This window comes from Eucyclogobius newberryi, unplaced genomic scaffold (assembly GCF_026437365.1).
Source record: "Eucyclogobius newberryi isolate DKJ021-1_F unplaced genomic scaffold, fEucNew1.0.hap1 SCAF_7, whole genome shotgun sequence".
Taxonomy (NCBI): Eukaryota; Metazoa; Chordata; class Actinopteri; order Gobiiformes; family Gobiidae; genus Eucyclogobius; species Eucyclogobius newberryi.
In genome coordinates, this window is record NW_027316389.1 from 28,602,772 (window position 1) to 28,617,528 (window position 14,757).

The following is a 14,757-nucleotide window of genomic DNA, read 5'->3' on the forward strand; positions in this document are numbered from 1 at the left end:
ATCATCTGCTTGTTACAATGAAATATCACCAGGAATCTATTACTAACCCGTTTTTGAACAATATTGCATTAATAAGCATCACATGTCTCCTTTAAGATTTCGTATTTGTGTTATTATAATGTCAAGAAATGTAAAGCATGCGAAAATAAAAGTCTAAGCAAACCCACAAGAGTCTCTGAACTATTTTTGTTTCTGTTTTTCTTATCACAATGCATAAGAGTCACATCCAAATCGCTATAGAAACCAGCATGTATTATTTAACTCATTAAAAGTAAGCAAACGTCTCCAACAGCAGAACACCTCATTATTGCACAACCTGCCTTCGCCCTCCAGGAGACTAAAGCACTTAGCGTCACCACATACTTTACAAGACTCGTTTTCATCACATATATGTTCAGTTTGGCTTTTCTAACAAACAAACTTAATCAAGCTCTTGCGATTTCAGACATAAAAAGTAACGGACTTAAAGGCAGCCTCGTCTTGCATGTTATGGCTGGGCTTGTTATGTTTTTTTAATTTTTTTCATTTGTAACCCACCATGGACGCTCGCCATCGCTATGCCGACCATATGGACAGAGCATGTAAACGCAGTGGTGTGTCGCCGACTTTTAAAGCATTTTAGATCAGACAAGCTGTTCCACGGGCAGCGGACGTCCCAGGAGGCTTGTTAGAGTGGCATTTGAAATACATTTTCCCACTTTTTTTCGCGCTTTACTCACGGCGGATGCTTTGGCGTACCGTCAGCTACCCAGCAACCAGCACAACACGGAATTCCAGTTTTTCTATTACTCCCACGTACAACTCGGTAGCTGCTATCTGCTTCTTTGGATGTTACAGATACAGAAATGTCAAAAATGTGACCTTTAAAAACAGGCATAAGCGTGCATAGATAAACACATTTCACTGGACAACAGATGATTCTAAATAGTAAAAATGTGTGCCAAATTCTCTATAAAATGAATCATCCGTCAACAATTCAGTGGTGAAGTCTATGGTCACATAAACCCTTCATTTCTGGTTGTGCTGCTATTGTCTGAGGGTAAACCTAAGGGAAATTATTTCTACTATAACAGTTACAGCTAAATCATTCTAAGACAAATCTATCTTGTATCTATCTGCAAAAACAAATGGAAAAAGGATAAAAAGGGAAAACGTTCTACTTTTACTTACTTCCACTTACTTAGTGTGGCTGTAAGGGGTTTTGCAATGATTCAAACTCCAGTAGGTGGTGCAAAAGTGTATAAAAGCCTCTCTCTTCTTCTTCGTCTGTCTCTGCAATTCGTGCATTTCTGGCCCTGCGTACGCCCTGTCCTCACTGCACCAGGTAGATATTCACTCTGTTGTTGACCAAACTAACCACTTTAGCCATTGATTAACGCCTGTATTGTCGCAGTGCTGCGGTGCGGCTTAGCACTGCTTCATGGCGCCTGTTGTCTGCCGCTTTGGTGGATGGCACATCTTTTGAAGCTGGGGTCCGAAGTGTCGGTCAGCCATCAACCGCCAACAGTGTGCTTTCACGAGCCTTTCAATGAAGTAGGTTCTGCCTCAGTACGGTGCGTAGGAATGACTGTGTTTGAGCTAATCCAAACTTCTTATATTCAGGCTTTGAGGTTGAGCCACCGGCCTGTCGCTGCCTTGCCTTTTCTTTTATGCCGCTCCTTCTGTGTGTGCCGCCTGCCCTGTGCCGCCTGCCCTGTGCCACCGCCTGCCCTGTGCCGCCTGCCCTGTGCCACGGGCCTGTTTCATGTATGGACAATGGACATGTAGTTTTATTCCAAACCAAAGGATGTGCATCGAGAGTGAACTTATGAACTCAAAGAAAATTATTGTAACTAACTGAATGGCCTCCTTTTTAATCAAATTGGACAAACCTGTGCGCCTATTGTGCCCTGTATGTTGGGTATGTTACATGCCCTGGCGTTTTATATAAAGAAATGTGTATCTGATAAGCTCGGTGTGCCACATTAAAATAGAGGGCTACAATTGTCTCTTGAACTCTTTACACCCAACTCTTGTGGACAGCAAGCACAGTCAGGGTTCACATTTGCATTATTAGGAACTTTAAATGCAGCAGTGTAATAACATAACAGATAAATGAGGGAATAACATGGAACTACTGCAGAGACAGACCAAAGCATTTTTCCCATAGAGCACAATGTAAAAACACTCTGCAGATGTTCGGCTGACAGTGGACACAAAGGACAGCTTTTGTGGCACTGATTGCATTTAAATTAAGGAATTAAGGATGTGACGTTGTTTGGCGACAGGCGCAGATTGGCTGTCAACCAAAAAACCCTCAACTTTATGGCTTTATAGTTTCAATAAAGTTTAATATGTGGGCAGATCTCTAGATATAAGCTTGTTCTTGAGCTGCATGTTTCCTGTTTTTTTAGTTATCAGATTATTTTGGAAAGAGTAATCAGTATTAGTCAGTTCACAACATTTCAATTATAAAAAATTAGAGCAGCCTACTAGGAGATCACTGGTTCGATCTCATAGCTCCATTAGGGGAGGGCGATGTTGACAAAAAGAAAAAGGGAATTTTCTATGTAATATTCAGATTACATGTTTATATATTTCCTTTTTGAGCTAGTTTTTGTAAGTTTCAATTATAGACAATATACTCGATACTCCAACGTTGTGTATCTCCAAAACAACAATTGCAATATCATCCATCCTTCACTATATCCCCCACCACTAAACGACATGTTAGCTCAGGGGAAAGATTATATTTCATAACTTTCTCATCTTCAGTATCTCCGCGTTGCCAAACAACACAAATGTATCTATAAAAACACACCATTTGTTCACAGCTCCTTTGCTCGGTTCAGTGTATCGCTATATTTGGTCTTCAAATAGAATCGTGCAATAGTCGCGTGTCGCAGGCTGTGAAAGGTCAAAGGTTGCTCGGATACAGCTGGGCTTGTTTGCACAGAGAGTGTTTACTGAGGCTGGTGTAGTGAGGCACTACAGTGTATGCACGGCAAAGATAAGTACTCTGAAAAACACAATGATAGTAGAGACATGTCGTTCCACGTCTGAAATATTGTGTTTAATCAGAAAAACAGAATATATTTGAGAAGAACAAGCTAAACATTTAAAATACAATTACATTTTTAGGTTTTGTTATATTATTCCAAATATTCCCATGTGATCGATTCACTTTGGATACAATTTCCACATGAGAGAAAAAAGCCAATTTATTTACTATATTTCTATTTTCTTTAATAATTTTCTAAATAGAAAGAAGAAACAGCATCAAGAAACGGAACAAGACCAGACTGAACACAGGTGATACAAATACATTAAAGAAAAAAGAAAAAAAGAAAGAAGACAAAGTAAAAAACATATTTCGTTGTACTCATCTGGGCCCTGTTTTCTTTTAAAAACGAGACATTTCTACTCTCAAGTGTCATTCTCAATCTGTGGATCTAGTCTGAGAACTCAGTTACTTATCCTACTCTGTAAGCCCTGCCCACAGGGCGGAGCTTCCTGAAAATAGCCTGTCCTGTTCATCTATTAGTTTGCACTTTTTTAACTTTCCCCTAAAACTATTCTTCTTTGTTACCCTAACAGCCCTGTAAAGCTGGCTGCATCTCCCTAATCACTGATGACTACCTGATTAGCATCTGCATGGCCAGGACTAGTGTGGCCCCATGGCTTCAAAATGCTGCTGTACACTGCTGGAGGATTGAACCTGAAATCTCCAAGTTTGTTTAAGGACGGATTCTCTCTTTTTTTTATTGCCTCCTTAACTCCTCTTTCAAATCATCTCTTCTCCTGCTTAGAATCTTCACCTCACCGTCTTCAATAGAGGGGTTTGTGGCTTTGAGATGAAGATGCACAGCGCTCTGTGGTCCTACATTTGCATGCCTTTTGTGCAGTGGCTGTTTACTCCCACTATGTACCGTTCGTACAACTTTCTTCACACCAGTGGACAGAATACACTACTATTACTATTATAATTATTATATAACTATTGCTTGTTTTTGAGTAGACATCTTGTCCAAACCAGTTTTGTCTTAAAGTGTTGCCCAGACCAACATGACATGATCTCTCTGGGTGGAGTCAGCATGTCCTCCCTGTGTTACCGCGGGTTCTCTCTGGCTCCTCTCACCGTTCAAAGACATGTATGTGTTTGGCAAAATTGACAACTCTAAATTGGCCCTAGAGAGTGAATGTGAGAGTGAATGGTTGTCTGTAATGTCTATGTCTCTATGAGTCACTGTCCAGGGTGCACCCCGCCTAAGGCCCAAAGTCACTGGGATAGGCTCCAGTCACCCACAACCCCGAAAGGGAACAAGCGGTAGAAAATTAATGAATGAAAGTCTAAAATAAACATGTCATTTAGTCCAGAGTTGATCAAATTTGTCCATTTTCACATTAAGTCTAATAGCCCTCCACTTTAATCAGTGGCACAGTTTGTGTTATTCGGCCCAAATACATTGTCTGCAGTGCCAGAACTTCTATTAACTAACTATTCTAACTTTGCAGTGAATGAAAACACCTCAAACATGTTTTTTCAGGGTTTCAGAGTTTTCAGGGTATTTAGCGTTCCAAATCGGATTAAACTAATTATCTTCCACATGAATTTGATTGTAAAATGTGTATCAATTCATTTTTATTTTAGTATAGAAATCCTTTGCTACTCCTCAACTAAAGGTAAAGTTATCCAACCTGGCTTCCTGTTTGCTCTTGAGGCCTTTGGCACAGAATGGCTGCCAACTGTACGTCATTCTGCCCTGCGGCGGCCTTGGCTTCAAATGTACAACCAGATGTAACTGCGAACAGAATGACTAATGATGGCGGCAGAATACGATTAGAGCATTCGTGTCCTTTGTTGATGCTGCATGTTTGTCTGCTTCTCTCCCACAGGGTTATGGTTACACGCCCAACCAAAATCTGATTATTATCTGATTTCTGGAGCAATCAAATCATTGAAATGTCACATAAACAGTTACATCTGATGTGAGTAATCTGATTTCTGTGTGATTGTTCATGCTTGCGCAGGTTTTGGAGGAAACAACAAAAGAGAACATGTTAAAGTTGTCATCCAAATACAATAGTTACTTGAGTTATCTGATTATTATCTGATTTTTACTGGCCACGAACATCTACCAAGTGAAGCATGGTTGGAAAAAGCAGCAAAACAAATCTGAAACTTGCAACATAATCGTTCAAAAAGGAGTTTATTCCGCGCTATTCCTGCAGTTTTCTTTCTACTTGTGCAACACCAACCCAATAATAGCAGTGGTAGCGGTCATATTTTGGATGGATATTTCTTTTACTGCAGTGCACAGCTAGTTAATAAGGTTCCCACATTCCCACCTGTCATACTTCTGTTCATTATCGTATTACGGAAACATACTGTACAACTCACTCTCCCTCGTTCGATGACACAACTGTTTCCCATAATCACGGTGTAACTGTGTGTGTTGCCTGGATGACACGGCGGTCTAACACATGATCCTCTCGAGCTCGTCGCCTGAAGCTCGCTCTCTCCATGACGACCGGACGGCTCACAAGACGGCGCTCAGAACCAATGACTATTATCCATATCAGCGTTAAAATCACCCTGGAGCCTAACACTGCTCTGTAGGGCCTCGGAGTGATCCTCTAATATCATCACAAGTGAATGGAACCCACTTGAGTTTAATGACTAATCTGCAGGTGCATCAGTTAGAGTCACAGTCGCTGGAATACAGATCAGATTAGGGAGCGCAAAGTGACCAACAAATCCACGTCTTATTGTGGTTTTCATTTTTCTTTTTGTCTTCTGTTCCATGTCACAATTTTGGAGTGTAGTTGTGTAGTTAACAGTATAGTAACTTGTATATAGTGTACTTCATTGGGTAACAGTAGGATTTTGTCATACTTGTGTGTCCTGGTTGTGTTTGGACTGTCAGGATCGATTGTTTTGCTCAAATTAACTTTATACGGTAAAATTAAAACTGAAAGTAGTTTTTCTGTGGTTGCTCTGAATCTAAAGAGCTAGCTTGTTGGGGGAGATACAGGACACTTCCCCTCACCACACAACAGTCAACACACCGACTCAACTTCATCTTATCAAAGGAGATAAATTAATCAGTTCAAATGTGTGTTTTTGTGATAAATCTTGTGATAAAGCGAGAGCCTGGAGTGTTTCTGTTGTTTATCTGGTTTAATACTGTTTTTTCACTTTTAGATTTCAGGCACAAAGTCAATATTGTTGTGGATTTTTCCAATTATTCTTAGACACCAGCAGCTATTTACATTTTTCACTTTCATCATACATCTTACCATTGACACTCACAATAATCCAAACATGTTATCCATTACCAACTGTGCATTTCGTGTGGCGGTTATATTTAAAAAAATGCGTTAGGGCCTGTTTTGATAAAGTAATTTCCTTCACAGATCGATAATGTGTTAGAGCTCTATTCTCGTCCTACTTTAGTCCTGGTTTGAGCCGGTTTATTCCTGGTCCAGTCCAATCTTAGTCCAAGTTTAGACCCAATTTTGACGGGCACTAATTCTAAGTCGTTGGTTGTATTTTAATTGTTCAACCAGGATATAAAGTTAATTTACAGCTTCTAAATTGCACCATGTATTTCATTATGATTGTACATTTGCCTGGATTAAGAACCAGCAGAGGAAGTGCGTTCATTATCATTTTGAAAGTATAGAAATAGCTAGTGCCGTCATTTACAGTAAAAAGGCCATGTGCTTCTTCCAAACGACAGGGCGAAATGTTCCATCTAAAAATAACAACAAAGTCTGTCGAAAAGTAATGCAAATAAAGGTTCACGTACTTAAAAGCCTCTCCGTTAACAGACACAAAAATGGCACAAAATGGATAAATAGTCTATGGAAAGCATAATAACATTGGAGTCTTTGAAGTCTGTGTGTAAAAACCTGGACCATCGTACGGAAAGGAAAGGAGAAGAAAGTATATCTTATGTGTATTTAATCTGAATATAGCCAAATGTCTGAGCTTTGCCTCCTCAGACTCAGACAGATTTGGGTCTCCCGTGGTGCAGTGATGAAGAGGGTGCGGCACATTCACAGTGGCAGCTGCACTAATTGGTCACTTTATTTTTTGCAGTGTCAAAGAAAATACTAAGAAAACTAAGAATTAAGGTTTGATTGGTGGGAATACTAACGAGTGTGTAGTATGGTGCACAGATTGTATAACAGATTGTAGGGAATATCTTGTGTCGTCGCTCAAAAATAAAGGTTGTAGGCAGTGGTAGATGAAGTCAATGCATCATCATCGTCATCAAATCATCAACTTTGTTACTTAAAGGTATAGATACATGTTTACAAATGTACTTTAAGAGTGAAAAGTAAAATTACTTCAGAAAGATTTTTTTTTTTTTAACTATTAAAGTGTGAAATGTATTGATCTTCATAAAGAATTATGCTCTTCGGTCTTCAGAAGGGACTGAATTGATTGATTTTCTGGCTATTCTTATTTATATATTTTGTTTCCACACCTTGAGCTCAAAACCTTGCCGGACGTTCACACTAAAAAGATTAAGTCAAAATACATAAAACATTTGGAGAAGAAAGCACAGATTCCTGCTCTCAAATGTAGGGATATAAAAGCTTAAAAAAAGATCCACTGTAAAATGAAGCAATCTACTAGTGCAGTACAGTTCTTTTACTTTTGTACTTTCCATCAATGGTTGCAGGTCTCTCAGTAAAACAAGAATAAGATGGACAAAGATCCGAACTTAGAACCGACCAACAACGAGTGCAAACCTGTCTAATATTTTGTCATCTTGGTCTCAGAGTGAGCCCTCCTGTCTCTGAGTGTCATCAGTATTAGTCTCTGTCTAACATGTGAATTGCAGTGAACACAAGCAAACTAACAGCACATTTTTTTAATTAAATAACTTTTCCAAGCACAAAATGATGATCACATTGCCACGCACACGCCATTTAGAGCTTGATATACATTCTGACAAACTTTAGTCACAGCCATGTCTTGTATCAAATATCTGGATTCCTGTTTAAGTTATTTACCCCTAAGATGATGTATTTATTTGTATATTTTTTCAATCTTTGCACTTCAATTCAACGGTGTGAATCAGTTTCAATGTGAATTTTGTTAACTGGCAATGGCAATTAAACCTTTTTTAATTCTGACTCAAATATTGGAATTTAAAATATTTCTATGGACGTCAATGCTAAAAAAACAACTGTAATCTAAGTCCAGGATTACCGAAGTAATCAACTGTATCGAAACCCCCACAGTAAAGTATGTCAATGTCTTTATTTAATTGGTTTTATGTTTGTTTGTTTATTTAATTTATTCAACTTATTTAATTTATTGATCTAACTACTGCGTTGCACCAATGAAATTTCCCCATGTGGGACAATAAAGGAATATCTTATCTTATCTTATCTTATCTTACTGTCAGATGAATACATTGCACCTTCAAATCCTCTCCTGTCCTTTATAGCCAGGTTTGTATACTGATCAGCACAAACTGTGATCAGATTTATTGGATAAGAGAGAAAAATCTTCCTCTTGTATTATACTCTCTGTGTTTTCTTGCGCCAGTCTGCTCCTGTGAGCTTGATTACAGTGGACGTCACACACTGTTTACCTAAATGTCTCAGTAACAATCTCCACAATGATGTTTTGACCTCCGCTTTGACCCAGAATATTTGTCTGTATATAAATTCACTCACATTAATTTACTTTGAGATATTATTATAGCTTATGGTCTCAGCACATTCACCTCAAAGTTCATAAGTCTGGACAGTAAAATGCAGTTTGTTTTTTTTATATGATTACAATCTAGCTCAGATGGAAGGAATCTTATGAAAGAAAAATAAAACTTGGGCAAAGTAGTCGAGGTATTTGAAAGTCCTATTTGCTGCGGTCACTCTATGTATAAGTACTTCTAGGCCACTATAAAACTACTACATGCCATGATCCTACACTTCTATCACCGTCAATGTAAAGAAAAAAATAATTTGGTCGCAACTAAATGTAGAAAACAACAGTATTTAATTGGTACTTTTGTTTCCAGCTCTGGACTTTGTAGTCAACATCAGCTGAGTGGAGCAGAAATCCAATGAAAGCACATTTTACAAATATAATCAATTAAATTGCGTAACCATGACAATCAATTAAATAAATTAAATTGCGTAACCATGACAGCACAAAACACCGCCCCTGCATTTTCTGTTGCAAAGCGATTATGTTTCTTCATGGTAATAGATGTCCCTTCATTTGTGCAGTAGCGGTGCGAGCCTGGAGCAGCCCCTCACATAAACCATTTACTGTGTTTTTATGACCAGTTCCTTAAATAAATCTGGTATATCAACTTTGCTAAATAAAGCAGAGAGTCATGTGTTTGGGTCTGTTGGGCTTGATGTCGCCACAGAAACACTTGCGTCATGAAGAAGATACTGAAAAACAACTAGTGTTTAGCAATTAGTGCAAATCTGAACATGAAATGACTGGATATAATTAACAAAAAGCACTGGGCTGACTAAAATTCAAGTATGGAGGTTTTCAAAGCTTTATTCCTTTTTAAGCAGTCCCACTTTTGGATGTTTTCGGGCCGCCCAGGGAATCGGTGCATTGTTGACTTGTTGGTCACATGAACAGACTTAATTAAGCCCTCTTACTTATTTTTCCTTAAACGGCTGAAAAAAGGACCCCCATTTGAAACTGAAGCTGTCCCTGAACCTCTGGAGCACAAACAATTAGCTGGAACCTTTGTGAAGCTGAGACTCTGTAGTTTTTAATCAGTTTTGATGTCTTTTTTACTCTAATTATAAGTAGAAACCAGCTCTGCACAGAGGAATTCAGATTTCAAATCCCGCCGAGATTTTCTTAAATATTTGAATGAGTAAAGCTGGTTTCCGGAGGGATCGGCTGATTGACACTTAAATGAGCATCTGCTGGGTTTTAGCAATTCTCTTTTAAAAGCTGAAGGTAATTTCACTAAAAATGGGTTTTAGGGACTTGTAATAAAGCAAAAATGTCCAGTCTTTTTTTTTCAGGGAATTTTTTTATTTGTGGGTTTGGAGTACAAATTGACCCTGTTTCTTCCCAGAATGATTGATTTGACTGGAAATAAGAGGGTTACAGCTTTGTTTTTATGTACAGAATATCAAGCAGCTTGAGTGTTGGTGGACAAAATTTAATAAATAAAGAAAAAGTCCAATGTCCCACGCTTGGGACACTCTACGCATAAGGGGAGAAGACTTCCCGATTGGCCAGAAGTGGCATTACAACGGAAGTGTCAATCTATGGAAAAAAAGTGGGAAAAGTGGGCGGACAAAGGTCAACATAGGCTTTTACAACGGATCAATAGTTAATTGATTTGTAAATCTGCAGAAATGGCCGTGTAGAGAATGGCTGTCTGATCTGTACTCGTTGATCTTTGTTCATATAATAATTTCATATTGGGAAAATACATTTACTTAACTAGTCTTATAAACACCAGGTCAAAGCCATAAGAAAACCAGGAGATAAAACAATGGTAACCCAGAATTAACAATTACAATTAGCACACTTGATGTACAGGAAGGATACAGCTGTGCTATAAAAAGCCTCAGGGAGAATAACAGGGGGGTTGCCATAGCGCTGTTGTGGAGACTTTGACCAGAGCCACAGAATATGAAATGGACTCATCTGTTGTGAAGGGCGGTGTGTTACTAGTGGATATCAAGGTTTAAGAAAATCAAAATAGCTGTGCATGCGATCTTTAATACACAATGAATCCAAATAGATGAATGTGGAAACAGCAACGAACGTCAGGTTGGAACACCTCCGGGAGGAAAAACAACACCCACTCTCTTTCACCCACTGTCAAGAGGGGCTAAACAATGACCAGGGTTTGTACCAGGACTAACACATGATGTCAACAAAGACTATCCCAGGACAACCCAAGAACATAATCAGGCTGTTCACTAGCAAGGACCACGACCCCAGATACAATGCAAGGTGTTTATTGGCAGGGGAGAAACATGAACAACATGAATGTACGAAGATGATGCCGTTTTGGTGCTTCTTGCGATGAGGGCTGAAGGCTCTCGATACCCCCATCAAGGAGATGAATTAGAACAGTTTAAAAGAGGGTGGGAGGGGAGGGGCACGAAAATCACAAACACAGGTGTGTGTGTGATCTGGATGATTAAGTAGTGTAGCCGCAAGAAGGGGCGTGGTCCTGCTCCCAAACTTAAGATAACAAACTTATCTTCATTTAACTACCGTATTTTCTTTCTTTTTTCATAGTTTTGGCCGGGGTGCAACTTATACTTATATTTATACTTATATACTTATACTTATACTCCGTATATACTACTTATATACTTACACTTGCAACCGCATTTCATACTCCAGTGCAACTTATATATGTTATATATGTATCTCTATTATGCATTTTTTGACTGGTGCGACTTATACTCCGGAAAATACAGTAGTTCTAACTGAGGATTACAGTATAAGACTAACTTGTTGAATTTAACCAGGAAAAAAACAGAACTGAAAAAGAGATAACATCTAGATCTTTTGTAGAAAAAGGTTTCAACTCAAGACGTATATTGCCTCTGAAAGTCATTGTCACGTCGAAAACCTTGTCTAGATGAACACTTTTTCTTTGATGGATCACTTCTGGATGAATGAGAGATCACATCACACCAACTCTGTGTTTGCCCTGTGACAAGTTGGCCACTGTCCAGGGTGCACCCCACCTAAGGCCCGAAGTCACTGGGATAGGCTCCAGTCACCCGTGACCCCGAAAGGGAACAAGTGGTAGAAAATGGATGGAAATATAAACTTTGTCAATAACGTGCAGATTTTGACCAATTTATTATGCTGTTTGCTCATTGATTCCTCAGAACAGCCTCGAGACATCCCCCGTTGTTTGGGAGACATAACCAGGATAAAACCAGAGACAAAGCAGCACAAACTGGAACCTACACCAGTATTTAAAAAATTAGACTCCCGTGTGCCACCCGTAGTACGCATCACGCCGCTTTAGACCTGCAGCCTAATACCGCATGGTCAGGTCTATTTCTGTAGAATTGTGTTACATTTCCGAAGCTAAAACAAAGGTGTTGTTGTAATCAAAGCGTGCTGCGCTGTACCTGCTGCGTCCTGTCGCATTGATTGAAAACGTGCTGCCTCCTCTTTTCAGTTTGTGCCACAAGTGTAATTTTTCTTTTGTTTAGGGCACAAAGACTCCATAGGAAAGAAATAATGCTTGTAGGAGATTCTAATTCAAAGAAAGAAAATTGAGTGAGTAAGTCTGTACAATCTGGAGAGTATATATAAATGAGTAATAGTTTTATATCATTAAGAAAAAAGGTGGTAAAGCTAATGGGTGCACTTTGTAATTTTTCTAGAGAAGATGTCAGCTCCTATGACATTATCTTTGTTGTATTTATTAAATTACATGTGTATTTATTGCTCTAAAAATACTTGGCCAAAGTATATGTTAATTTGTTTATTTTTAAAGGAGACATATTATACTTTTTTCTAGTTACTTAGTATTAACTATAACATGAGTAAATCATCATTTCACATTTTTGTTCATTGTAAAAGGCAAAATTGATCTAAAACGGTTTAGTAATAGAAACAGGTCCATTTCACTCACGAGCAGCAGATTGTCATTTAGGTACCTGACATATTAGAACCTACATGTAACGCTCAGAGGGTAACATTTTCAAACAATCACGAGTCACCACAAGTACAGAGATGTGGGCGGGGATAGGGGATAGGGGATAGGAGCATTCAAGTCTCCATTCCAAGACTATACAAGATTAAGTCAAACATGGAGGAATCAATCAAAATACAACTTTGAGCAAACGAATGATGCGAAAACAGCGGCGACAAGATAAAATCCCATGTAAGTATATTTTGCATAATATTTCCACTTTATATATGACTGTTGTGTCTTTCCAAAGGGTGTTTGCTCATAGAAGGAATCAAACCGGCAACCCTTTTGTCTGATGACGATTATTGTCGTGAACACTGCTGTTTTACACATTTGTTCTACGCAGTGTCCTACTTTTTGCAGAATAGGATTTATTTCTAGTGAATAATTGATTTGCTATAGGAAGAGTTGCAGCAGTTGGCAAAGAATATTTTTTATTAACTTGGCTGTTTTTCTTCCTGGAGACAGCAATTTCAGCATGCAACTAAAAATAATCCTGCACAATAAACAATAAAAACCTTCATTTCTTACTGCGCTGAATTGATCGAGGTTATATAGAGTAACAGAACTTTGGTACTGAGTAAAAAGGAGACATTAAACTTGTATAGATGAGGCTATCAAGGTGTTTGTAAAACAAGAAATGTGTCAAAGAGGAAGTCAAGTCTACAGTGTTCTTTTATGAATATGCATATACAAGCACACAATGAATGCATTATAATACTTCATACTTTCATACATTTCCTATTGATTTAATTAACTGTCTGCAACACTTTCATGGCACCATATTGTTCCTGCTGTGGGACCCTGTAACGCTGTGGCCCCCTTTTTAAAACCATCAATTATCACGGGGCCAGTAATTTCATCATGCATAATAATAAGTAGGTTTAATGTGCCCCCTGCAATAGTCATTCATAATGCAAACCCTAATTATAGCTCTAATTTTGTCAACAAAAGAAGCAGGTAGCTCCAATCTAATTGAACAAAAACATGTCTCTATAGCGACAGGCATAAGCTGAATAGGACTTGTGCAGAAACCCCGTTACCCAACAATCACTGAACTGAAGAAATAAATAGATGAGAATTTTAAATGAATTAACTTGAACGAGCAACGAGTGTGTTCAGCCATACGTTTAGCTTTACTATAATAGACATTGCTTTTCATTTATTATCATAACCTTGACAATAATTAACTGAATTTGAACCATGAGTGAAGACTTTGTTGCTCCTCCCACTTAAGCTTGTACGCACGATCCGCCCTCCGACAAAGTATGCAAAGCGACCGGCGTTTATCTCGTAAGCGTTGTTAGCGTAGCGTCATTTAAGTGTGCAACCAATACTGTCAAGACTTCTGGTAAACAACCACCAGAGGGCGCACAAAGTCAGTTAGAGAATTTACCAAAACGAAACAAAATGTGCAACCAGAAAAACAAACATGGAGGCGCCAAGTTCTGTTTTAGATTACATTTGTTGGAAAAGAGCCAAGACATTTAGGTGAGAAATAATTGAGTCGGTTTACGGCTTGTTCTACTTTTTAAAACACAGAGCTTCTACTGTTGTGCTGTGTTCACTACTGTCCCCAGTGGTCAGCACGTGTACAGCGCTGTTGCTACACACCTGTAACCTCTGAGCTTACAAACTGCATACAGACCAAATGTATCCTGCCACGATAGCGCTCGCTAGCGTCGATTGCTGTATTTCAACATCAACAGAAGAGTTGGATTTACTTTTCTGGAGTAACACAATGTCAACAACATCTGTTAAAACCCAGATATGACTCGACTTGGAATTAGTTGTGCTTAAAATACACATAATCTACAAAAAAGCATCTTAAAATAGTAATAATGATGATGCATTTCCCACTGAATTGTGTTTCACTGCCGTTTGTTGCCTACGATGAAAACTTATGACCAATCAGAGCGTCCGCCACCATTAACATATTCATAAACTTCTCCTGCACGACAGAACTCCGTCCTTCGAGGGCCGATGTCGCAGTCCAGATCAAAGACACACACGCTGCTTCCTATAGTCTCTTATTTCACTGTTGAATGAATGCTGATGCAAACCATGACTTAAGACTTAACTCTCTGTCTCA

General features: G+C 38.7%; 2 protein-coding genes across 3 annotated transcripts in view; one reads left to right on the forward strand and one right to left on the reverse strand.

Annotated features, from left to right (window-relative positions):
* Positions 1-372, forward strand: part of adck2 (aarF domain containing kinase 2) — a 226,913-nt gene extending 226,541 nt beyond the window's left edge. The window contains exon 9 of the mRNA XM_072434851.1: positions 357-372. The gene's annotated coding sequence lies outside the window, so the exon portion shown is untranslated. The remainder of the gene's footprint in view (positions 1-356) is intronic.
* The window catches only part of shisal1b (shisa like 1b), a 59,296-nt gene that overhangs the window by 26,574 nt on the left and 17,965 nt on the right, over positions 1-14,757 (reverse strand). The window lies entirely within an intron of this gene.